The sequence below is a fragment of the Chiroxiphia lanceolata genome, chromosome 9, assembly GCF_009829145.1.
Source record: "Chiroxiphia lanceolata isolate bChiLan1 chromosome 9, bChiLan1.pri, whole genome shotgun sequence".
Classification (NCBI taxonomy): domain Eukaryota; kingdom Metazoa; phylum Chordata; class Aves; order Passeriformes; family Pipridae; genus Chiroxiphia; species Chiroxiphia lanceolata.
This window is the reverse complement of record NC_045645.1, coordinates 22694825-22719855: the sequence shown is the minus strand read 5'-3', so window position 1 is coordinate 22719855 and position 25031 is coordinate 22694825. Positions and strand designations below refer to the sequence as shown.

Sequence of the window (25031 nt, the reverse complement as noted above, 5' to 3'; positions counted from 1 at the left end):
CATCCTTTGTGATTTTAAAGATAGTAGCAATGTAACCAGCATTCTCAAGGAAGAGTTTAGAAGAGCTACCACATTTCAATATTTTCTGTTCAGAGCCATTTAAAACCAACATTTCAATAATAGCTTGAAGTTTTCATTAACCTCTTATAAACTGCTAATTATCAAAATAATCACTGTTATTTAGCCTATATATCAATCTAAAATTAATGTTAATTTAAAGGCACACAATACAACAATCTAAACCATAACCTTTCAACAGAAACAAGAATTATGCTCCTCAGCCTGTAATACAAAACCTTCCTAAGGTGCTACTCTTACACCATACCACAAATACCCAGGAAGCTTCACAGCACTTCTGTACAACAGCTCAGCACCAGCGATTGTCCATGTCCTAGAAGGGAAATTACCTGTCCTCCCGCAAGGAAGACCCAGGTCAGTGACAAAGCCTGGACCAGAGGACGAGCCCTCCAAATTCTGCCTGTGCCCCAGCCATCATCAGGCAGATCCTCCTGCCAGTGGCCGGCATGGCTGACAACAGCTTGGGGTGCCAGAGGGCAGGAGATCTAATGGAGAAACCTGCCAGTAAGCGCCAGGGGACATCACCTGATGAGAACTGCCACCTCTTGTCCACCTCAAGAGCACTGCTGCAATTCCTGTCATCCAACGAGCCAGGAACTATTCAGAGTTCCAACTTCAGGCTTTAACACCAGCACTGTGTGATAACTCAGAAACTTCCCTCTCATCACTAGGTTTTATGTCAGAACCAGAGGGTTCTCCACTTTTGGTACAGTATGGAGGCTTCTACTCTTCTTCATTGTCCCATGTATTTTTTCTGCTGCAAACTGGAGATTCAATGGGAGGGAAATGCCACTGATGGATTTTTTATTCCCAGCTGCTGATTTCAAATGCTACTATTCAATACAGAGCTGCTGCACTCATGTGTTTGCTGCTGGCCAGGAGCTGGAGACTGAACTCAGCATTCCTCCTTCACCCCAGGCCAGATGTTAAACCAACAGTGGAATACACCTTTCAAATGTGCTGCAAAATTCAACTTGTTAATCAACTCAACGCAATTTAGACCTAATTTACATCTAATTCAAATCTAAGTGACATTTGAGGTAAAAATGGAGGCATTTGACTCCTCTTGTTGGACAAGTGTATTTTTTCTCCTAACAACATCCAGGAAGGGTTGTGCAGCTATTATTTATTAAAATATATGTACTTTGCACAAGGAATCTTTCTCCATCTACTATGGAGAGCAAGAATTTTTGGAGGCAGATACAAAACAAGAGATAAGATGCCACTTTTATAAAAATATGAGATCAAATAAATACAGTTACTTACGACAGAGACTCTTCATCCCCATTTATTTTGTGTGTATTTAAATTGACAACACATCTTTGTAATGAGCAGGTACAAGAGGAGTTTGAATATCTCAGTGCCTGCCTATCCTATAACGGAGCTCATTTTTATTTCAAATTAGTATCATGAAAAACAAAGCAATTACATATCAACAGTGATCCCTGATAAATTCAAGGAGTAGTAAGTATGATAGGAGATATTAAATATTCAATGGTACCTAATTCATAAATTTCTTGCTACAAACCACTGAAAACTGTGCAGAACCCAAAAGCTACTTTAACAGAGCTTGTAAACCTAATGCCATGTCCATAAACATTTCAAGCATAAATTCCTCTGCAAATGAGCAATCCCACTGCACCCCACTACCAGGTACTTGTTGGTGATCCTGTAGCACTGTCTGCCTTGTCTTGATACAGATTCTTCCACTGCTACATTGAACCAGATGAGGGAACCGACTAAGACCAAACCAAGAGTCTGAAACTTCTCAGGTCAGCATCAACTAGATCAGTTCCCCAAAATCATTTGTTTTGTGCCAGAAAAAAAAAAAAAAAAAAAAAAAAAGGAAGAAAAACTGGGGAACGGGGAGTTGCGGTGAAAAGAAAGCGGGACTGCTTCACCCGGCAATGCTCCAGCCGTAAGCGTTAAGACCTCATGCAATACAAGCCAGTTACCAGCTGTCCTTAGTTCCGTTTCTTATCACCCCCTTCTTATTCACGACTTCCCAAGGCTTGCTCTGCCATTTATAGTTGCTTCTATTGCAAAACCCGAGCGCTGTTGCCTGCGAGGAGGAGCAGGGACCGCCCTGCAGGGAGGCTGCCAGAGCACCGGCAGGCAGGGGCTTGGCAGGCTCGCCCCTTCCCAGCAATGAAGCCAGCAGATGATTTTGGCAGATGTGAAGCACAGTTACATGAGAAACATTTAAGTATAGTGAATGCTTTAGCAACACAGTAACAAAATCACTGGGGTTTCCGAAATCGGACAGAAATGTAATTTCTTTCTTTCATTGTCCTTAGTGCAGATGTAACTGTCAGGCTTCAAAAAAGGAAGCAAATCACAATAACAAGACGCCCAGGTGTTATTTTAAAAGGTCACAATCAGGAGCAAAGTCCGATCTTAGAATTAAACAAAACGTGGCTCTAGGTATCTTGAGTTTGGGGTCAAAACATGAGTAAAATTCACACCTCAATGATGTGAATAGAGCTGAAAGCATTTAACAGGACCACACCCTTTACCTACAAGCAACAAGATCAACAGCCTCAGTAAGTTCTTTTGGTGCCCTGATATGCTAATAGATAAAAACCCTACAACCTTAATTTAGTGTCCTGCTCAGCTTGCCATCTTGTCTTTGTATTAGGGGTCTCTTGTACTACTCCAGTCTCACTTGAAATGGTAAAAACATATTTATGTAAATTCTAGTTCCCTCCACTATAGGTATAACAACATTAACGTTCATATCACAAAAGGATATTTATATCATGACAGGATAATTAAAATCAAGTGATCTAAACAGGCAGAATAATGCTTTTACTACTCTTTTGTGAAAACAAGCACCAACATTTGAAAAAATATTCCTAACTAAATCCAAGAAAAACATTCAGTGCTACACTCAGCAAAAATTACATGCCTCCAAGATTTGTCCAACTGCTTTGAGCTGGGTTTTGCAGCTTTTATTACTGGCTTTTAACCGGTTATTTTAGTAGGTACTTGCCACACATTTATTAAGTAAGAAAATCTGATGTGACTTGTGCTTCAAAAAGAAAAGTTACTATACTCTTTTTATGCCTTTAGTCTCTGAAACCAAACCCTAACACCTATAAAAAGCCTCAGGATTTTATGATAATTATCCAAGTCAGGGACTGGGGTTTTTTATTCAAAAGATTATGTTGGTTTCTGCTTTTGGAGCTAGGCTCAGGCAGCATTTGACATACCTTCGTGGCAACTTCTCACAAGTGCTGCAAAGGAAGAAACAAAAGGGTACTGATTCAGAAATAAAAAGAGAAAGTATAATCCTATTCTGCAATTTTATGCACTTTATCTTCATATTTACAAAGACTGAATTTTCTTTTTCCCTGAGGATTACTTTCCAGATACACCATCTGATCTGGCTATCTTAGGTCAATTTAATTCTGATTTTATGGGTGAGAGGATGAGAACCACTCAGAAATAACTGTTGCTATAGCCGGCTGAGGAACTACAGAATTTCTCCTCATTTTCCACCAGACTTTTTGGGACAAAAGCTTTACACCAATTTTAAGTAAATGTAGTAGCAGAAGGAAATTGTAAAGTGCATACATAAAACAGTTTGTGTGTTACATGTATAAACAGATATTATATATGCACGTACCAACATCACTTCTTCCTACGCCTACCGCATCCAGGACGTACATCTTAGCATGTGCCAGTAACACTTGAAAACTCCTTTGCTAAATATTCTATAGCACTGGAAAGTTCATATTCCTTGCTACAAGTCAGTAGAGAGACAAGCATGGAGTGGTTTGCTGAGGGACCAAAACTTAGAGTATGGTACAATTGATACAAAGAGAAGAGTGATTCATGTGCAATTCTTAAAAAGAAGTATGCAAGATGTTCCAACCTAGAACTTCTCCAGAAGACAAATGCAGGCAAGCGAGACACACCAAGAGCAGAGGAAAACATATGCATATCCTCAAGGTAATTTCTCTCCAAAAATCTATTCCCAAAGAAGCAACATCATAAAGCATGTCATCTGTATTTTTAAGAAAACACCTTCTAACACATTTTAACTTCTGTAACAGATCTAAGAAAGTACTATTTCTCATGACAGAGTAGATTATAGAAGTAATGCATTCTAAACTATTAGAAAAAAAAAAGATAAAGCTTTCTGAGTTGTAACTTCCCCAAAAATTGAGAAGTTAAACATACTCTAAAAATATTCTTCATAATCAAACTTGCAGATTATAAACGTCACCCAAAAATACAACACGATCAGCTAATTAGCACGGATTCAATTTAGTAATGGAACAGAAATTACAAACATATATTGAGAAACATCATCTCACATAATTCTCTTGATAGCAACAGAGAATAATTTCAGACAGGAAAACACAGCTAAGGTAAAATGAAACAGATTAATTAAGCAGTCCAATGTTCTGCCTGGAGAAGAGGAATCTTCATCCCTCTGGGTTTTACTGAGCAGGACAGACAAGAAGACTGCCAAGCAGAGTTGGTCATCTCTTGGGACAGAGGAATGGACTAGATGACTGCTCAGTATCCCCCCAGCTATATTTTCTGTGATGCTTTACAGATATTCATTGGAAAAAAGCTGTCAGTGCAGAAGGGAAAGAAGGGACTGGGGCCAGAAGTTAAAGGGTGGGAAAGAAATACAGTGAGGAAAAAGAAGGCAGCAAAGCTTATTGCAGACAGTTCTTCTTTCTTGTCTCGAAAAAACAAGAAGTTCCACATTGTTTTTCTTACACAAACATGAGAATGTAATTAATAAAGCTGAAATTACATCTAATCTCAAGGAATAGCTTTATAAACACATATTTAAACAATAAGCAGAATTGATTTTGTTAAATCAGTTTTCAGAAATAAAAAATTAGTTTTCCAAACCAAGTTTATAATATTGCTATTGTTCAAAAACAAAAATCTGTTACTTAGACTAATTTTCCAGAAACCCCCAACAGTAATTGTAATGATGCTTTTGTAACAATACAGTATTTAATACTCATCCAAATCACTACAACAGTGATTCAGAAACAAAATAAGAGATGAACCGTAACATGTAACCCAAGAGTTTTTACAGATGAAATCATCTGATGAAAAAAACAGCATTCCCATAAAAGCTACTTATTGCAAAAAAAGACTTCTGTATATCATATTTAAATCCGCTTGTTAACAGTTTCATACATGAAGTGCCAGAGATGCAGTAGAACAGGAGGCCCTGCTGTCATAAGATCTGGGTGCAACAGTAGTCTTCAGCTCCTGGATTTGGAGGATCAAAGTGGAGCAGCCACCAGCAGCAGGAAGAAGAGCAAGATGCCATTGAAAAGGGAAGAAGGAATTTACAGTATTTTCCAAGAATCAGTAATCAAAAGAAAGAACACGGACAAAATACACTGATGCAATTGATTAAAAAAAGGCAAAAGTAAGGAACAGTCGCTAACTTCTCTGGCACTTAAAACCTGTCAGATTAGAAATAATATGCAAATGAGGGTGCCACACTCTACAAAATACTTGAAAGTACACTTTTATGCAAATCATGTAGTGCACCTATTTTTTTTGCTCATTAAAGGAATACTGAAATTCCTCCAAGACTATGAAGTCTGTTCTCATTCTACTCATTCCATAGAAAGCTTATTGCAGAACACAACCATACACCTGTAGTCTTTTCAGGAAAGCAAAAGAAACATATTTACAAAACTACATCAGATCTTAACAATCCAGCACCTTCAACTTTTTTACTCACACTCTATTCACTAATGTGCCCTCCTAAATTGTCCCCATAACTTCAAACAGTTGCTACTTCAGCAAATAGCAAAGGAATACAAGGCAAAAAATGCTGCACCAAAACAGGTATGTTCTCCTAGAACACCCAAAACCCAATAATACTGAGTGCTTGACCAATGACAATTTTCAGAATTAAATATGAACACTTGACAACCACATCAGTTATAGAAAAATGCCAATGAGTTTTAGGAATTATATTTGCCACCATTTCCTGCCATATATTAGTATACTGAGATTTTTCTGGGTCTGCAGGTGCCTACACAGTAGCCCCAGCAGCACATTTGGGCCAGGTGCTAAACATGGCCTCCCCTTTCAAAATAAGCCACAATGTGGCCACAGCACAGGAGCCCAGTGTCTCCTGTCCTCTTTCTCTCCCCCACACCAGTGCCCTCTGCCTTGACTTCAACTGATTGCAAAGCTTATGGCCCATTTTGAAAATTTTTTTAGGCAGTGAAGGTACCCAACTCACACTGGCATCAAAAGAGATAGTTGGAACGTGTGACTTCTGACATTTTTCCTTCTAACTTTTCTCATGGAAAGTAAAGCGCCAACTACATGATGACAGCATCACCAAACACACATTAAATACCACCCTTTGAGAAATGGAAAATGGAAGATAACAGTTTAGTAGCCCCAGAGTCACAGTAGCAGTTGTCTGTAAGTCTTCTTGACTGCATATTTGCCAATCAGAAATGTGATTTTTGTATCAGTGACTTTTCAGTCAGGTTCAGAAACATAATTACAAAGACTGCACGGGCAAGAGGAAAACTTCATCCTTCCGTGAGGCAGCCTATCCTACGGAAACTGTTTTTAACGTCAATAATAACAGTTAAAGTAGTAACAATTATAATAATAATAACAGTAATAACACCTAAAGTAACTCCTGTAGGACGTACGCTTAAAAGGTGCTGCAAATCACAAGTAACCCAAATTTCTCACAGACTTATCAAGTAGCTCAGAATTACAGAAATGTAACTTAGTAAATGGTTTCAGGATAACAGTGCTCATACCATGTTTGTGGAAATCCAGAATTTTGTTTGGGAAATTTTGTTGGGAAAACAAAGATACAATCCACAACTGTAAGAGTCACTCAGCCTGTACACAAAAACCACACACGCCACATTCTTCTTTACTGCATGCAAAACCAACTCGCATTTGAAGTCAGGGGGTCCAGTTCAGTCAGCCCCTCGCAGCATCACAACTTCACGGCAACCCTGCAGCTTTTCCATGCCAGTCATTACTGCCCCATCAAGGCATTAAGAGCTCACAATCTATACTGAAGTGTGAGAATATGACGTGTGTGACATCACACTGTAAAGCCACACAACAGATTTACTGACTGTACAGTTTACCACAGTTATTTTCAAGTACTTCTACTTTTAAATATATGTGACAACAGGTCCTCAGAGTACTCAGAAACGTTAGAACAGCGTGCAAACATTGAACTCCAGTTAATCACATGCAAAGTTCAGCTTAGCATGTTATAGAGAAGTGGGACTTTGTCAGGTTTTGGACCTGACAGTTCCTCTGATCTTTCCGATTTCCCTGTTGGAAAGGCAGTCAAACTAGGAAATATGTACTTCTTCCCCTTTTTATGGGCAGGTAGATGGTTAAAACTTCTAGCCACAACTTGACATCTCCTTCAGAGCTGCAGGTCAATCCCTCTTTGCACAAGAATTTGTCCCACTGAAGGACAGAGCAGTTAAGTCATTTCAGCTAACTAGGGACAGAAAGAAAAGGGTCCTTTTGGCTGCAATGCTATTAGCCATGCTTCAGGCTAAAACCTTAATCAGGGTGAGAGTTCATTGCATAGACAGTGCACAGATAAAATGAGTATGTTCAGCCTTTATTTGGTCTCTTCACAAGATAAGCAGTTTCTTTTACCTGATAAATCTTGCGAATGACCTCATAAAATGCAGCAACATCTGTATGCCTTCAGAAGCTACACTGGAAAATTTTTTAATTTTTCTATTTTTAACTTGTAATCGTGAGTGAATACAGATCATGCAAACAAGGATCTAAGAGCTAAGGTAGCAAAAGAACAAGCAAGTGAGCACCACATATGCCTGAAGTCATTGCTAATGTTTAAGGAAGGTTTACAAAACAAAATACTTCTGCTTTCACTGGGTCTCTTGTTCAAAGAAATTTCAATGAGACAGGCTGTGCTGTGATCTAATGAAATGAACAATAACTGAAAACAATAAGACGTAGGTCACTCCCCTTTGCAACCAAACACAAGTGTTACATTCTACCCTGTATGGATGAAAAAGTAACACACCAGACTCTCTTGCAAACAGACATAGCATGCAGTGTTTTGTTTGTTTTAAATGAAAATATGGGACTTAAAGTTCTCAAAAAATACTGTGGGCTACATGAAATTTTCCTACATTAATGCTGCAAGACTGATTTTGAGAAAGATCTAGAAAAGTTCAAGTACATTATTACCAAGAAATATGTACCAAGTACATGAGGAAGAAGCAAAGCTCCTGCCCAGCCAAGTACACTTGAGATGAGATGGATCATCACTTGGCTTTCCCATGTCAGTGACTTCTGACCAGAGATAGAGAAAAACATTTTATCTCACAGAATATAACATTATATTTGCCTTGTGGAACACACAGAGACTGTATATAGAAAAATCAAAAAGCTTTTGGCACATGACAGAGACTCAGTATATTACGGATACCCGAGTTACTGCTTCCTAAGTACTTCAAGAAATACAAATTTGTTATCAGCTTGGGCACGAAACCAGGGATATATGTGACCATGTAAAGCAAACTGATTGGTTGCAGGATACACAGAATAATATTGAAGCCATTTTGACAGACATTTTTCAAAAATAATACAAAAATAAATCTTACATTAGAGTTAGCATATCTTAAAAAAAAAAATAAAATAAAGCAGTTAAAAACTTAAACCACAAACTTAATGCTTCTGCAAGTTTTTTCTCTGAGCAGAAGTCATTCCACTCCTTTTGCTACTTCAGGAAAAAAACTGATGTTGCAGGGGAACTCCCTCTTGGCCAAAGAAGATATAATAACTACCTATTTACTCTTCTGGCCTGAATGGTGCAGCAACATTCCTTCCACTTTCCGCTGGTGAGGACCACATCCTGGGCACAGCCCAACTATTAATACCTGAGGGCAGGATTTCCCTGTAAATTATGCCCCTTGCCTAAAATAATGACTAGTGCAAGCAGTAAAATGTGATTACTTAATAAGTAACAGGTAGGTAACTACCTATTACTCAGTAACTTACAGGTACAAACTAAAGGCCAGAGCAATAGTGAAGTACATAACACATTGGAAAAGCCAATCCCACTTACACCGTCTCTATAACCTACAATAGAAGAGGTTAGATTCTCTGTTCAGTGTTTTATTCTAGATTATTTATGACATTTAAATTAATTAATACTATATATATAACTATATATATACAGTACTGTATCATATATTCATCCCACCTCTACGATTTTGCTGTGAAATGAGACTGGGGATTGTGTAGTGATACTCACGCGTGAAAGAGAATGAATGTAATTGTACATTACAAAAGCATAGTTTCAAATGCTCTATTCTCTGCCCTGTTTTCATTCTCCAATCACAAATGGCATTTTCTATATGAAATTCAAACCTTTCATGCTTTGCTTACTGGCTGTTATAGGAAGGTATGGAAGTAGACCAGTACTGGCAAAAAGGACCTGGTCCAGCTGATTCCTACTCCTCTGAACATCCACAGCACCACAACTGAAAAACATCTAACTTCAAAAGCTATGATTATATAAAGCAACATTTCGTAATTTTATACACATAAATTTAAACAATCACAAACATTCTTAGTTACATAAAGCTCTAAAATCTTAACTAGCAAGGGCTATTGATTAGCCTTAACCTACATATAGTTTGCTATATGTGTAAGCAGTTCAGATTTAAAATAATTAAAATATCTTTTAAAAATATATATTTTGTAACATATTCTGATTCAGTGTTCATTTTTATCTTTATTGTTCATGACACATTAAGCCAGAACAAAGATGAAGGAGTACTGATCAATAAGCAGAAATCTTTTTTTGCCTTTGCTTTCCATTTTACCCCAAATACATTTTAATATCATCCGGGGAAAAATAAACTCATCAGTCACCTGATGGAGTAATTCAAAACTTAACCAAACAGGGCTAATGGGTGAGAATTGAAATGAAAACACCTTGACAAAGAAAGCAATTTCTTTTCTTCGCACTCTTCAGAAGCTGTGGGTGATCGCTGTAATCGAACCATCAACAGCGAGGGGCCATCTGTCCCAAGGGCCCTCCATGTGAGCAAGACTCAGGCACAAAAAATTTTAGAGGCTGGTCCACATATATTCAGCCCTGATTTGTCTATGGCAGGCAGCATACAGTGAAAATCAGTGTTTTGACATTTTTCACATACCAATCCTTGAAAGTCAACACTAAACTTTTGATAAGAACAAACACAAAACACAGGTTATAAGAGGTTGCTTACAGAAAATCAGTGTTACTCCAACAACTGAGATTCTCTCTCTGTCATGAAGCAGGCATGCTTTAGTGTATCCAAGAGCCAAGTTAAGTAAAAAAAAGAGTACAGAAAACAACCTTCACACAATTTATATCACAAGTCCCCTTTAGGATTAGTCTGTGCAGCTAATGAAGATATTCCAGTCACTCACCAAACAACCCTCACAGAACCTCCAAACCTAGGGGTTCTTCCACAGAAGACAAGCAAAACATTACGAAAGGGTCTCCCAGACATTTCAAAGCCAGCAACCACACACAATGCATATACAGAGATCCCAGGGCTGGGGCTCACCCAGCAGAGGCACCTGATGCCCCAGGGAAGAGAGACCACTCTGATCCCCACCAAGGACCTCCCAGGACAGGAGAAGCAGCTCCATGTCACACCCCTCCCAGGGATGTTTCCAAACTGGGCACTTTTCCCTCACTAAGCCTTTTAAAGGGGAACACCACACATGGCAGAAGGCTAATGCAATTTATTTCTTTGGTCATTTTCTAACTGAAAAATATACTGATCTTTTAGTAAAACATAGCTGACATAGCTGCACCTGCCTGTGCCTTTCTCTCCAACTCCTTCAAAACTCTGAAGGATCACAAACTAGTTAGAAAGGGCAGGAAGAAAAAAAAAATGTTCTTTTTGTTGAGCTGCATTAACAGTATTGGTCCCTCTCTACTTCAACAGAGGTAGGACACAGACCCAGTCAACAGCACAGAACATCAGCAATCAGAAGACACACACTGTTTTTTCAGTCCTGCAGGTTACCAACCTGCAGTCAGTTATTTCAGGTTGACAAACATTGTGAGATCTTGGAAAAATGAATTCTTTTTGATTCAGAAGAAAAGGCATAAAAAAGGGACATTTCCACACAGGCCAAGGTTTAGTTATTTTAAAGCACAGGTCACACAAATATGTAAGACAAGTTAAAGTAAGTCAAAGGGTATTCTCACAGGTGTTTACAGTTGCTCAGGTCAAAATTCCCAATTATGTGTTGGAGAAGGGTCAGCAAATCGAGAATGTAAACAGCAACCCAAAATACAGAAAGAGGTTGTACCAGAATGGTACAATGTCTTGCAGCCCTGGAGGCAGGAGATCTGGGTTCCAGTCTCTTGAGTTACAAATCCCAAGGCACATTCAATAACTAGGAAACTCTCCAAGACATTTCTTGGTATCACATACTTCAGTGATAAAACAGAAGAGTTACAGTGCTTCGCTGATTTCAAAAATATTATTTATTCAGAACAGCAGAGTAGAAGGGTAACGTACATGCATGATTTCAATTTACATCCCATTACAGAGTAACTGTGATGTGGTTAAGAGTTCAAAACTATTTTATCTTATGAAACCTCAATACCTCATGCCTGCTTCATCCAGTGGAATCTCAAATAAATCATGTACAAAATAGCGAAAATTAATTTAACAGTGTGATAATAGCAGACAATATATTTCACTCTAATAGAAAAAGCTAAAGTTCAAAACAACACACTGCACTCACATGGCCCATGAGGGGTCAGAACTCAACACATCCTTTGTAAATTGAGCCTTTCCAGAAGGCAAGGTCAGAAGTTGCCTTCTCCCATTTCAGCAGCCTGCACTCAAACTAACTGTTCTAAAAGTACAAGAACTTTTTTTGTCAGAAGGAGTTACTTCACAAAGGCACCCTGCAAGGTACACAGCTATGCTGCTGGGTGGGAGCCGAACCCGGGACGGCTGCCTTGCCAACTGGAAAACCAGGGAACACCAGCCAGGCAGTGGATCCAGCTGGTTATTCTCCAGTCACGGAGGCAAAGCAGCAGCCCAGAGAGTGGTACCACCACCCAGAGGAGAAAGGAGAGAGCAAACAGACCTGTGCGCACTTGGAAGAGCAGTGGGGTGCCAGGGGATGGAGAGATAAGAAGTACAGGAAGGGAGTATTGCAGAAAGATGGGCCATCTATATGCTAGAACTGAGCATTTCTGCCTCTTAACTAATGAAGGTCACAATTTTACTTTCCAAAGAGCACTACAGCAGAGAGAAGTGAGATGAGGACAGGGAAACCATGACTAATGCCTGTGTATGCATCACACAGCAGTCAAAAATATTAGCAATGTGAAAAATGGTATTATTGGTGTGAAAGAACAAGGAATGACTTACTAATAAATCCACAACAGCATAAATTAAGGTTATGTCTCATCTGAAAACATCAATTTACCAAATAAATCTGATGCTAATATTTCAGCATGCACCTTTAAACCTACACAACAGTAACAGCCATCTACACACAGGATGTACAAGGAGCTAAAAATATACAGCACTGCATGAAATATTATGCACTCTATTACATTAATCTGTATGAAAGTTTTCATTAAAAATTCTCCTCCCAACCACTGCCCTTCTCTCACTTAATAATTTCTCCTTGTTCAGTGTTTGCATGAAAGGGTTGGATGCTATTGGAAGGGCTATATTATTCTGGCTTCCATTTTCTATCTACTTCAGTTTCTTCCTTGATGCAGATCATTAAAGAAACCTCAGATTTCCTGCAAGCCCCACATCACTAATCTCTTTTAGTCATTTCACACCTATGCTCTGTCCTTCTGCACGTTCTCCATCTCGACCAGTAAGACAGGGCTGCTGCCATGGCTGCATGTTCACCACAGGAAGGCTTAAAAGGATGATGTGAATGATCAGTACAGTTTGATAACAACTTGGTAACTACACGGAGCTTTTCTCTTTATTCTTTGTTTTGTTTCTGAAAACAAAAGAAATTCACCTCCTGGAGAAACAGTTGAGCTCTGTGGATGCATGTAGAATCTAAGCAAGCACAGTTTACAGCTGGAATCAATGTTAAAGGCTAATAATTTCTGATCTAAATAAATTAAAGTCATGAGTGGATGGGCTCAAGAAAACAGTACAGTTATCTTGTAGGTCATTTACCAGGAAAACGAAAAAGCTAAGAACACTAAGAATTAATTGTAGGTGCCAATCAATCTTCATAAGACATACAAAAGAATTTCTGGAGGAAATATTAAAACATTTTCAGACAAGCAAACTCCTGCATTAAAATAACAGTATGCTGCAGAAGAAACCAATCACTAACCATGCACATGCACTTCTCATCAAGAACAGTTCAATATGCACCTAGATAAAGCAGAAGTTGCTTTGCTTTAAGAAAACTACTTCTATTTTTTTATTAATGAAGACTAATCATAATCACCCATGCTGACAATTCCATAATCAATGGGATAGAATGCATTTGTAAATCATATCTACATAAAATAAGGTATCTTCTTATAGTACCTTTTTAATTAATTGTTTTTATGATTAGTAAAAGAAAAAAAACACAGGGTATGAAAACACTGCTGCACCTTTCAAGTAGAAACACATACGCTCTCTCTCAAGCAAGCCTCAGATAACTCCTCTTTTATCTTGAGTCTTCTATCACTCTGATAAACAAAATCCTTGAATTTTCCAGAGCAGGGAAAATCTACTAATTTCTGAAAACACTAAAAATAGATTTTAAAAATTATGGATGTGCAAATACCACATCTTAATTTTAACAAGTTATCCCAAGTGACTTTTTATTGCTTAAATTCTTCATTCCTATCAAGTCCACAGAAGATTTCTTTTCAGGATAGTAAATTCCACAGAATAACATTCTGCTTAAAAACTGTAAAGTGTATCTCTTTTCTTCAGGGCAAATTCTGTTTAATACATTTATCATGATCTGGATGAGGGGACTACAGGTACCCTCAGTAAGTCTGCGGAGGGAACCCAGTTGTGCAGGAGTCTTGGGCAGGAGCGTCCATCTGCTGGTGGGTAAGAAGGCTCTGCAGAGAGCTCTGGACAGGCATTCTGGACACACAGACTAATTTTTACCACAAAGTTTTCTCCCATTGTAGCAACTGAGGAGGTAAAAAAACAAAACATAAACAACCAAACAACCAACCAAGAAAAACCCACCAAAAAAAAAAAAAGATAAAACCCACAAAACAAACAAAAAACCAATAACAACAAAAAAACCCCACAAACTTATCAAGGAGATACAAAGTACACACTGTCATACAGCAGTACTTTTAGGTCTTTTTTTTTCCTGAAATTTGGATGTATTGCATGAAATGCTATTCCAGACCACAATGGCATCATCACTGACCTTTAACAAAGTATGGAAGGGTTTAGATTGCTTTTAAAGATTACAGAAGAAATAATTATGGGGAAAAAACTGTATCTCTTATTTTCCAGATTCAGATACAAGATGATTCAGATACAAGATACTGAAAGGTGCCTACTCTAAAATACCTAAACATTTTAACTTCTGTGCTTCCCCCCAAGGGCAAAAACATCAGTCATTTTGCTTGAGAACACCATTTTACTTCATCAAATTTGAAAAGCCTAAAAGATGATAATTCATACTGTAAGCTGTCCACTGAAAAAACTGCAAAACTAACCCATTAACAGCAAGGCAAAGAGACTATAATGGGTTCTTCATCTTACTTTCACTTAATAGCTGTAGAAATTACCTGCTCAGGTAATTCCAGCAACAGCCACAGTTATAAGCCTTTAATTTAAAATTTATTTAATAAACAACTGCATGTTTAACAAGCCCTCCATTAAAACACCATATTCTGAAATCAGTGAACCAACAGAGTTTCTAAGGAATGCAAGAAGAATCAAGCCTTTTTTCTCTCTCATCGGAAGATGTGTCAGATCATGGAAGTACACTCAGTACCACCCTTCTGAGGAATTTACCCCTAAAATACTTAAAAATAAGAAAGATGGATGTCTACGAAATGGAGAAACAAAGGATTAAGCTCAGTCAAGGGTCAGAGGAAGCTGTGCTATTTCCAAGCAGAAATAAAATCAAGCATGTACCAAAATACATGTCCTCAAGCGCTGAGAGGCCCTGCCACTGGTTGGCTGAGGAATGCTGCTGGTTCATGATCATTTCTCTTAATGCAAGAGGCCTAAAGTTGTCCAGGTCATAAGCAAACGTTTGAAGATGTTACATGTGAAGAGAGTCAACAACAAAGCCTAGCTTTAATCCCTTTTTGTGATGCAGGAAGAGGAATTTACCTCATATCTAAAACACATCTATGTCCAGTGAAGTACAAAACTTCCAAAGGTGCACAAGCAAGGCATTATGTCTTCTTTGTTTTTCTGCATGCTGGGAGAGACCAGGAGGGAGCTGAGTAGTGCTTCTCATGGGCTGGATGTAGTGAAGCACAAGGTTGTATGCCAAGCAGGGAGCTGAGCTTTAACACACCAAGTGTATTAATCACTCCAAATGGGTGGACCTGGGAATATGAGAGGCTTAACTATTAGTTAACATAACTTCCATCATTTCTAATTGGATTGTGACTAAATTCCCAGCACTGATAATACCGAAATGAGATCAGAGGGGAAAGCCTCCATATTCCCTTTGCACAAAGATTGGAAACAGCTCTCCCCTGCTGTTGTACAATAGCACTGACCACCCAAAGATCTGTGGCTTTAGCCAAGAGACACATCTCACTGCCTGTTGAACCATTGTGAGGACATTATTACTGTGATGCTTCCTTACAAACTTAAAAGAAACAGCCCAGAAACAGTGGAAACAGTTAAAAGCCAAATGCTAAATGATGTTAATCAATGCAAAGGAAGGTTGGAATAAAACACTGTAATAGCAAAAAGACCTGATATGGGCTGGGGAGGAAGAGAGGAGACTACCTGTGTTTTTAAGGGTTGCTGAAAGATTAAATTTTCATTTGGTGATCTCTTTATCAAGCACTTAAGTGAGAACTGTGCAAGCTCCAAACTCTGTAGCAATGCATGGTCAAGCCAGAGCACATCTTCAGACTCCCTTGCAGCCCATCAGAACTCCGGTAACCATTCCTGACACTCATTTGCTTGACCCATTTCTGATAAACAAAGAATGGAGTACTCGAAGTATTTTTCCCCCTTGTTCGTCCCATTCTTCGCTAGTCTCTTGTTTTGTGGTCAGAGGTTAAACTGCTGACCTCTCACCTTCAAGGCAAGTTTTTCCCCCCTTCCATAAAAGGTTTTTCACAGTGTGCAGCATTCGGATTAGCCCCTATCCTCCTGAACAAAAGCTATGCCTTTGTACCACTGGTTTGGGCATGGAGTCCGTACATCAGAGGAAGCTGCTCCTACTTACCATTCACAATAACTATATTGTGAGGCCCCTCTAACGCCTCGTCTCTCAGTGTCTAGACTTTCACCCAACCAGCCAGCAAAAAGAAAATCCTGTAAAGCACTCAACTGAAAATTAACTATGGTATCCTGTTGTGAACCTGATGAAGACGTTATTTGAACATACGGTAAAACTTTCCATTGTTTAACATAAAGATAAGAGAAAAAACTTTTAAAGCCCTGAGGTTTAAATAGTCATAGGGATCAATTCATTCATGGGTCAGTAAATGCATTTTATCAGCAAGCAGCAATTGCTTATGTGTGTCTTTAAAATAATACACAGATTATTAAATTATACTCGAGCACCTAGCATTCTGGATATTTGCACAGCCTAATTTTATACTCACTGCAGATACACTAAGGCAGAGCTCAAGACACAGAAAAAGAAGTGTATCTTTCAGAATTAACTGAAAGCATAACCAGAACAGCGACCAGTAGTGATGCTATCTTCAGCAACTAAAATAACAAAGTATGGCATCAGAAATGTTTTAAGGTTTCCCATATAAAACCAGTGTAAGTACTCAACATCACTTGTCATCAAAAAAGAAAAGTGGGCAAGAAAGAGTATCTACAAGTTAGAGGCAAATAAATTGATTTTTCAGGGGGGAAAAAAACCCCTAACAAAACAAAACAAAACCATAAAAACACTGCAGTGACTTCTATTTTGTTTCTTTGAAACACTTGAATTGCTGTAGCATAAATAATACATGCAAACAGCAAGAAAGTTTACTGAAGTGGACTAACATTAATAAAAATCTATTCTTTCATCTTGAGGGAAAAAAAAAAAAAAAACCACAAGCAGGCTGGGGGGGAAAAAACTCCACAGAACCAAAAAACACCCCAAAACCTAGATCTGAGCAATATTTTAATGTTTGAATGAGCATATACTTTACTGAAAAGAATTACTGCAGAAAAATAGATGTTTGCATTCTTTGCAGAATTCTTATGGCCCCTTTTGAGTGTGTATTTGGAAAGAATTTCCAGGGCTTTGTTAGGAGAATAAGCCACAGCTGAGGAAATGCATCTCTCTCATCAATTTCACCAATCTGTTTTGAAAAGAGAGCCAGAATGTCTCAAAATAAGAGGCAAACGAATTGCTCTCTGGCATAGGTTGATTGATTGGGGGAACATGAGGGTGTGTGCTTGGTTTTTTGGGGGGGTTGTTTGGTTTTTTTAAAGTGTGTTTTGTGCTGAAACAAGAAAGTGTGAAATCATCCTTGTCATAACAGGAAAAACAAAACAACAACGTTTATCCCTTACCAGCCACCCTACAGAGCCTGCTCATGGCAGCAGCATGCAGAAAGCAACAGGATTTCAGAACCTGGACAAAAACACAACTGTAACTGCAACAACCCAGGATGGGCCCAACATCAACCCAATTTTCTCAACAGGTTGCATTTGCAAAGGAGACAGAAATCAGGAGATAACCTCTGTCTTCATGGAATATCAGACATCAGGCACATGCCACTGTCTCCCTCTGCCACACAGAACAGAACAGTCATGGTTCGGAAGTATTTTAAATGTTCATTGTAATGCCCTTTGGAAAAAAAAAAAAAGCCCACACAGGATAGTTGCCAAACCTAGAGACTGCTGGGTATTAATCTCTTTAGCTATGAAAGTACTTAAGTCAACCTCTGATGTTTTAGGCTCTGTGATCTTTCCCAAGACTGCCTGGACTGCTTCCCAAGGAGTGATAGATGTACTCACACTGGAGTCACTGGCTGCAACACCTGCTGCACTGCCACAGGAGCACAAACACCCTCAGGCTTTTACTGAACTACTTTTTATTTGGAGTTATCATATCTAAACCCCATCAAGTTATCACTACTCTACAGAAGTGATACAAAAAAATAGTAATAATGGCATTTACCGTACTTAAATTGGAAAGGAAAATGATTGCTTTTTACACCACTGATCAGATACACTTCTGCTCCGTGTCCACTGCAATCCACCCTCTCCACAGAAAAGGCCTTGTCGGTGTGAGACAGCACGTTCTGAAGCTGAGCAGCGCTACACAGCAACCTAAGCCAGCACCCCAAAACAATGCAGTTGCCACAGAAGGAAAACAACAGAGGATCTAATACTATAATCCTGTTTATGGTACCAAAGAACTTGCTTACTTATTGACTGAGAACAATTCAACAAGATGCACGTTTTCACACAGATGTAGGCCTGTCTGAGAGAATATATAAAAACTGATTTCAGATAGACAAAATGTCTGAGAAGGAACAAATACAGAGCATTAACTCAAGAGCATGATAATAGAAATTGATTTATTTTCTTATGATTCATTATAATTTTTAGTTCTACCAAAGGTTACTGAGAAGAAACAAAAATAACACAGGAGACTTAAAAATCAGAGCACTTGGATATTCTCCCTGTAGCTTCTACAGAAATTCATAACACAACAACACGTTGGACCACCCTCTCCTCAAAAACCAAAAAAGACTGAGAGAAGAATATAAAAGAATATATCAAGGAAAAGCACCTAGTCATGGGCAGGTTCAACAAATTACACGTTCAGGTGAGAGATGCAGCTGGACGGCAGGGGGAATAAAAGATCACCTGTGGCACAAGTGAAGGTGAAAAGGAAATAAATAATCCCTATTTCTTGTAATAAAAAACCTATAATCCACATGAATCAACAGTAGCATGTTTAAAACAAAGAGAAGGAAACTCTGCTCACAAACTCTGTACCACAGCCACGGACAGGATCTCTCCAGGCCGCTGCAGAGGCCAAGGGTATAAAGGGAGCTCAAAACCAAGTGTGTTTGAACACCATGGGCCCATGTTTCACTATGAGAAAAAAATGTCAGTTTTCACCAGCTTCCAAATCCAAGCAAAACGTGGGTACCCATGCTAGAGAAAGGATGTTGACATCCAGCAAGGCAGTTTTTGGGCAGCAGTGACACACAGCACACTGTGCTGGTGCCTACCACCACCAGCTACCGCAAAGAGGCAGAGGAATGAATTCCTGTAAAACCTCCTCACGGTTTTTCTTCTCTGTCTAGAAGGCTAGAATCTGAATTTTGACACATTTTCCATTTTTCTTTCAGTTATAAATACAAGAATAGAGTCTCATTAGGACACAACTGCAGGGAGCAGGTGCCTCCAAGGCAGCCCTCCAAACCTTCCCCTAGCCAGGCCAATCCCCTTTCAACCCACAATGAGGAAGGATAGAGCAGTTTTCACACACACAAAAGGGAGGCCTGTTGCTTTTGGAGACCACTAGAAATGGGTAATAGTTTAGTTTCGGATCCAAGCAGGAAAGAAATGCAGGAAAAGATCTGTATTTTAGACTGGGGGTTCAGGTGTTTTATTCCACACAAGCAGCCTTATTTTCACAGACTGCACACTGAGCTCCCTGCAGCAACATCAGACCTATTTTAAGCTGTCAGATCTGGAAAGAAGAGTTTAGCAGATCTCAGGAGACATTTTCTGAATACTTCAGTCAGCTTCTGCCATGCTGGCCAGTATCACCAAAGCACTGAATTGCAACACGTGTCGTGGCTGGTTTTATTAGCCAACATTTTACCAGTTACGTGAAAGAGGACATGTGCCTTCATATGGAGATCATTTATGCATTAAACATAAAGAAATGCACAGGTAACTCATCTGCAACAAGTAAAATCCCAGAATTTTTACCTGTCCTCATGATGAGAAGCAACATCTTTCTTTTGTACAGAACTTCTGTAAGATGAATTTTTAAACACAGAAGTCTAATTTAAGAATACATTTCTGCTGTTCTTCAAATTACAGATCATCTCCTCAACAAAAGGCCTCAGTCACAACTTCCTCCCACATACACTTGCACGCAAAATTAAACCCAAAAAACAAGACGACAGCAAAACAAGGAACTAAATGCACTTTGATAAGGGGATACTCCATTAAGCTACTCAGCAAGATACTGAAATCTCATCTCTGATGTGCCAAGAGAAATTGCTTTTATAGACAGTTACAAACCAAACACACCAAACACATTTAAGAATCACCCTGCATAGATGACTTGGTTGACCTTTGTCCTCATCATCATCTATATGCTATTGTTTACCATCTTGTTCTTTCTTACACTTGGAGACAAAATTATTTAAATTGTTTCTCATTCTTGGCTTTTAAGGATGTAACCAAATGAACATCTCACAATTATGCAATATGAACCATTCTAGAAGCAGCACGTGAAAAAAAATAAACTACACACAAATGTACATCTAACTCCCCTCTTAGCACCAACAGATACACCAAGAATTACTTGTCTACCATCTTCAGTCATATTAATCTCAATTATTCAGCTATTAAAACTCCTTCAAAAGAGGGGAGTTATAGTTCTACACATACAAAAGTTTTTAAGCCACAGTACAGTGCATGAGTCATTTCAAGTACCACAAAGCCCTGAAGCTAAGTTTAAGAAAAAGGTTACTGATTATAATCCTCCAGCAACACTTGAAAACTACTTAAGAGAATTCTGACTACAAAGTGTTCATTTTTCCCCAAAAAAAGGTTCTAATAAATGCTAAGTGAATACGCCACTTATTTGTTTTGCTTTTGGAATGAAACTCTACAGCAGTTTTTAAAAAACAAAACAAACAAAAAAACAAACATGAACTTTACTGTTTCTTATTTCTTTGCTAAGTATAAAGAAAGGCCTTGGCAATATAAAGGAAGCATAGCAGATACATCCATTTTTACAGTTCTTTAAAATATTGATGTATTTTCAAATCTGTTTTCCATAGAAAGCAATACTGATCTGCTATTAACAGAAGCAAAAATCAGATGCCCTGGAACGCTAAAAACTCCTTAGGAATGTGGCAAAATTTCCAGCCTGAACTGAAGCAGACTCATAGTCTACTTTACTTCACTACTCTCTGCATATTGCTTTTATTGAGCAAAAAGAAAGAAATCAAATGAACTCTCTTATCTTAAACGTAACACATCTGTGCGGTACCTTGAACTCTGAGAACGGAGTTCAGCAAGATTCTCCCCTCTAAAAACAAAGACATGAAGAGTGATAAAACACAGAAGCACAATCCTAATCTGCTCCCTCCCTGAAGTCAGTCATTGGTCATGGGATTTTCTTTCCATGTTTCCTAGCTGCTCTCCACATGCCACAGGGAGCCCAGTAACAGGCACAGACACACACTACCTTTGCTTGGCCTGCTTTCTCACCCAGGATGAGTTTAGAGAAGCAAAGCAACACTGGCACTTAGGAGGTGTCAGGAGTCCTTTCAGGATCTCCTGCTGTGAAGGACATCAAAAAACAGGTGACAAATCACACCTCTCCCTCCCAAGGCATCCAAGCCCCTGCCAGTAAATACAGGAAGCAGAGTGGGTACCATTGTCACAAGAGCTATTCCCTGAACGGTGACAAGGCAGTAACCAAGGATATGTTTGATGAGCCCTGGGCAAAATGGCATGTAGTTCTTAAACTATTATTTTATTGATTTTCATGGATTAGGAGTGTCTTGAAATAACATCTTGCAAATGTGCTGTTGCATCAAGAAACACTTGCAATGTTTTAGTGAAATTTTTGGTAAACTTCCTTTTTGAATAAAGCCTAAAACAATTTTCTTTTTGAAGTTACAGGTCAGCAGGAAGTTTTAACTTTCACACAGATTTGCAGCTGAAGTGCTGCTGAGGTGCAAAGGTAAGAAGAACACATACTCTTGTTTAATCTTTTCGAGAGCAGATATTACAGCACTTCCCTGAGGACACAATCACAGTCCCCTCATATTTCATAATAAAATAGCTTATAAAGAGACTTTTTTTATTTTTTCTTTTTTTTTTTTTTAAGGTTTTCTATAGTTTAAATATATTTACCAGGTTATACAGCAAATCTCCTCCACTGTCTTACCCACCAAATTCAGATTATTTGAGGTGAAAGTGTTGCTTAACCATACACTTCATCCCCACTGGCTCCTACTTGAAGGGGAGTTCATCAAGATGCCTTAACTACAGCCAAATACATTACTGATTAAGGTTTAGTCACCAATAAACAATCAAACGAAGGTCATTTTCTAATATTATAAAAATTATTTTTCAAAAGAATATTTATTTCAAGCACAAGAAAAGCTACCACTTAGGAAAGTTATGTAATTTCTCTATAATGCAATTATATCTCGATTTCCAGCACTGAGAACCACCACGTAGGTACCATCTTCTTTGTGGCAGTTTCAGGGGAGCTCATCCCCTCACTTTTACTTCAGTTACACCAACACAGTTTCTGGGCAGCCACGCAGTAACTGAGAGAGCTTTTGCTTTCTCCTAGCTGCCTGTGGAAAGACAGGTTGCAGAAGAGAGGACAGCAACACTTACCATTACCACCAGAACAGCTATTACCAAGAAACACACCGTGCTCAGCATTAGTCATTCATTTCGAGCTTGAAGCATCTATTTCCTGGAAAACACTATTCAAAGACCTGCTTTTTTTGCAGAACTTGCCTAATGGACACCTATTAGCAGTAAAGCTCATTGATGTGGCCCACAGCAATGCAGCATTCAGGCTTTCAGCCACACGATCCAGGCTTTTGTCACTTCCCTTCAAGGGTGACTGGTGCTTACACTTCCTACTAATGCAGAGTAAGTGTTATACCTTCTTGGAACCATTTTTTCCCCCAGTCTGGCTGAAGCTCAACATTAGCAAAATCCAACAGGGTTTAAGGATTATGTCTGGCCCTTACAATGTGGGAGTTTCTTCATCCTTGTCCCTTAGTGCTGCTAAATTAAATGAAAACATAAACCTCACACATGTAAAGGAGGAAGCACAGACAATAACAGGACATTCAAAAGAAAAAAGAAAAAATGCCAGAGTTAGCTCTGTAAACATATTCCAAAGCTGAAAGATTTTTGTATCCTGTTAATAACTACTGAGCTACCCAGCCACAAGTTAGGAAGATATTTCATCTATTGTTTATAAAATGCTTTTCTTTGTTGCCTTATCACCATTCAAAACCAGACTTGGTTGGTATCCTGTATGACACTGCGTTTTGTACCAGTTTATCTTTCGGGTATGTGATCAGTTTTCTGGGCATAGGTATTTCTAGAGGGGAGGATTTGCAGTTCATTGTACATAAAGCAGATTTTATCCACCCATCTGTGCATTCTATCAATGCCCGTAACTTCTAACACGGCTACACATGAAAGAGAATTCTTGTTTCACTTGCTCACATATTTTATTTGAAGACAATTAAAAATCATATTAGAATGTCTAAGAATTTCAGATTAGAGAAGTCAATTAGCATATCTCAACAAAACACCATTTTTCAATGCCACTCTATAGTAAACATTTTCTTAAAAATAACCTAATGAAGTTGAAAACACCGATTTCAAATTCATCTCTCTCAGCCATTGGTGTACAAAGTAGATCTCCCAGATCTGCCTCACCCTGCATATTTGCAATACTCACATTATTCCAGTACATCTAGTTGATACCCTGTAAACAAACACCTACAGAAATGTTGATGAACCACATATGAACATGGTGCAGTACTTAAACTTTAGAACTACTGATTTATATTTCAAATGTGGTTTCTTTGGTTACTAAAACATAATATTTTCTTGTAATCGATCAGTATTGCCGCACACTATCATTACTTTTTGGTTTACATATCTAATATTCCTATTAAATAGAATAATTGAATATATACTGCTGAGACTTAAAAAGAAAAAATTGGGGTTCTGGAACATCAAAGAATAGAAAAGCACTTCCTGTAACAATTAACTGTTTCAACATTTGTCTCAGATTAGGCAATTTGTATCTGTTTCATGCTTTGCATTGTGTTTGACCCACAAGCACACAGCTACTATATTAGCTACTATGGTAAGTAATATATACTGTTCTACATATCCAAAGCAACACCAACTAAAACCAAAACAAAACAAAGAAAGAAAACACCAAACCCACTTTGATCTCCTTGCATACAGAACGCTTTGAAACATCACTTTGTTTGCAACTATTGTTTATGCTGTTCTGGCACTTTCTGTCCTAGCAAGACTTTTTGTCTTGCTCACTGAAAGATGAATATTTCAAGATGGGCTGACAATTAAAACATACTGGTCACGCTTAGATGAATAATTTCTAGTGTTAAAATACACAGAGGCAGAACTCCAGTAGCAGAAGTACTCCAGTAGCATATGTCAGAATCAAGTTTCCCTGTTATATTAGGATAAAAGAAGGAGCGTACATGATGAGACACAAAATGAACAATGCTCTTTTATCAGATTATAAACTCCCATTTTGTTTGTAAGACACAATGTGAGCAATTCTGATTTGGCTCCATACACAGCCCAGTCATGTTCTCAGCACAAATCCAGAACTGCATATACTAAGGGTATACATTTACTTTACATAAATAGCTTTAAATCCATATTACAATACAACTATAATGAAGCCTCTGCAACTGCAACTGATTTCATTAATTCATGATTTTTATTAAAGTCATTCATGATGATGTTAACTGGTGAATGTATGGATCACTCTGCAATCCTAGACCACTACTT

General features: G+C 38.4%; 1 protein-coding gene across 3 annotated transcripts in view; it reads right to left on the bottom strand.

The window, feature by feature from the left end:
- DENND1B (DENN domain containing 1B) overlaps window positions 1-25031 on the bottom strand; it is a 149484-nt gene that overhangs the window by 109897 nt on the left and 14556 nt on the right. The window lies entirely within an intron of this gene.